This window comes from Lycium barbarum, chromosome 1 (assembly GCF_019175385.1).
Source record: "Lycium barbarum isolate Lr01 chromosome 1, ASM1917538v2, whole genome shotgun sequence".
Taxonomy (NCBI): Eukaryota; Viridiplantae; Streptophyta; class Magnoliopsida; order Solanales; family Solanaceae; genus Lycium; species Lycium barbarum.
Genome location: NC_083337.1, coordinates 127341501 through 127343547, shown reverse-complemented (window position 1 = coordinate 127343547; position 2047 = coordinate 127341501). Strand labels below are relative to the sequence as shown.

General features: G+C 37.6%; 1 pseudogene; it reads right to left on the bottom strand.

The window, feature by feature from the left end:
• Positions 1-859: 859 nt before the first annotated feature.
• Positions 860-2047, bottom strand: LOC132600403 (histone H2B-like; annotated as a pseudogene).

The following is a 2047-nucleotide window of genomic DNA, read 5'->3' as shown; positions in this document are numbered from 1 at the left end:
AAGTATATTTTTATTCCATATTTTATTCTAAATAAAATAATATATGCAATCAATTTCTGCAAGACTAACCTTAATATTCATCAACCAAATGCTCTATTAATTGTATAAAATTAAGTTTCTTATGCGACTATATCTGGTGTGGCCGTTAGAGCATTGAGAGGACCTTTCCCTAGTACGAGAGGATCGGGAAGGACGCACCTCTGGTGTACCAGTTATTGTTCCCACGGTAAACGCTGGGTAACCAAGTGCAGAGCGGATAACTACTGAAAGCATCTAAGTAGTAAGCCCACCCCAAGATGAGTGCTCTCCTATTCCGACTTCCCTAGAGCCTCCGGTAGCACAGCCGAGACAGCGACGGGTTCTCTGCCCCTGCGGGGATGGAGCGACAGTAAATGTTTTTGATAATTCAATAGAAGGTCACGGTGAGACGAGCCGTTTATCATTACGATAGGTGTCAAGTGGAAGTGCAGTGATGTATGAACCTAGGTGATCTGTCCATGACCAGGATGAAGCTTGGGTGAAACTAAGTGGAGGTCTGAACCGACTAATGTTGAAGAATCAGCGGATGAGTTGTGGTTAGGGGTGAAATGCCACTCGAACCCAGAGCTAGTTGGTTCTCCCCGAAATGCGTTGGGCGCAACAGTTGACTGGACATCGAGGGGTAAAGCACTGTTTCGGTGCGGGCCGCGAGAGCGACTATATATTATTTAATGCAAAATATTATTGAGATCATTTTGTTAATTTAACCAACCAAATGACCTTTCATTGTGGAATAGATCTCGTGTTTTAGAAGGATTAACTTAAATATTCATTCACCCAATCACTTAAACTAAAAAAAAAAAATTTTTTTTAGATTGACTAAAAAGAAAAGAGTGTCACATTTTATTTTATTCTTTTAGACAAGAACTGATAAATTTGATTGATGATTAGCTGTCCACATTACAAAGAAGCGTACAAATCAGGGACACTAAATTACAAAAGTAAACTATTTTTACACCTAAACACAAACCCTAAAATATAGAAAATTAAACATGTAACCCCTACAAACAGTAAAATTAAACATTCAACCGTAAACTTCTTCAAGAGCTGGTAAACTTAGTAACCGCCTTAGTTCCTTCAGAAATGTTTAACCAATTCACCAGGAAGTACAAGTCTCACAGCAGTCTGAATTTCCCTAGAAGTAATAGTAGGCTTTTTATGGTACCTAGCAAGTCTAGAAGATTCCTGAGCAAGTTTCTCAAATATATCATTTATAAAACTGTTCATAATCCCCATAGCTTTGCTTGAAATACCTATATCTAGATGAACTTGCTTCAACACCTTGAAGATATAGATCTTGTACGTTTCAACCGATTTCTTCGCTCTCTTCTTCTTTTTGTCACCGGCTCCGGCGCCGGAGGCGTCTTTTGGGAGTTTGTTGCCGGCTTTTGGTTTTTTCTCAGCCTAAGCTTTCTCGGCAGCTGGCTTCTTCTCGACGGGTTTCTTCTCTGCTTTTGGTGCCATTAGTGAAAGTAGGCAAGATTTGTAAGGAGATGTGTTTAGACTTTTAAGGAGATAGAGTGTCACGTAAATTGGAATAGGGAAAGTGAACTTTTGGTTAGTTCCTAGTAATCTTCATCCCCTCCTCCACTCGTTACAAGGGCTTAAATGTTGAGCTAATTCTCTAGACGGTCATTCAAGTTTGGGAAATTGCCTATAAATGTCACTTTTGTTTCTTTAAGTACAACAAAATCACTTAACTATCACTATTTTTCTCAAAATATACTAAACACCTCAAAAACCTCCTCCTCTCCTAGTTGGGATGTCATGTCATTAAAGTTAATTCTTTTATAATGAATATATTTAACTCATAACACGCATTTAACCAAATTCATATTTTATACCTAATCAAATATGATCCGGTTAAAAGCGGTAAAGGAATCAAACCATACTTTCTATTAAGCCACTTTTTCAAATCTTTTTTTTTTTTTTTTTGTATCTCAATTCAAATAGATTATACTATGGCGTTATTTAACCATTGTTTAATTCATCTGGTAAGCTATTGCTG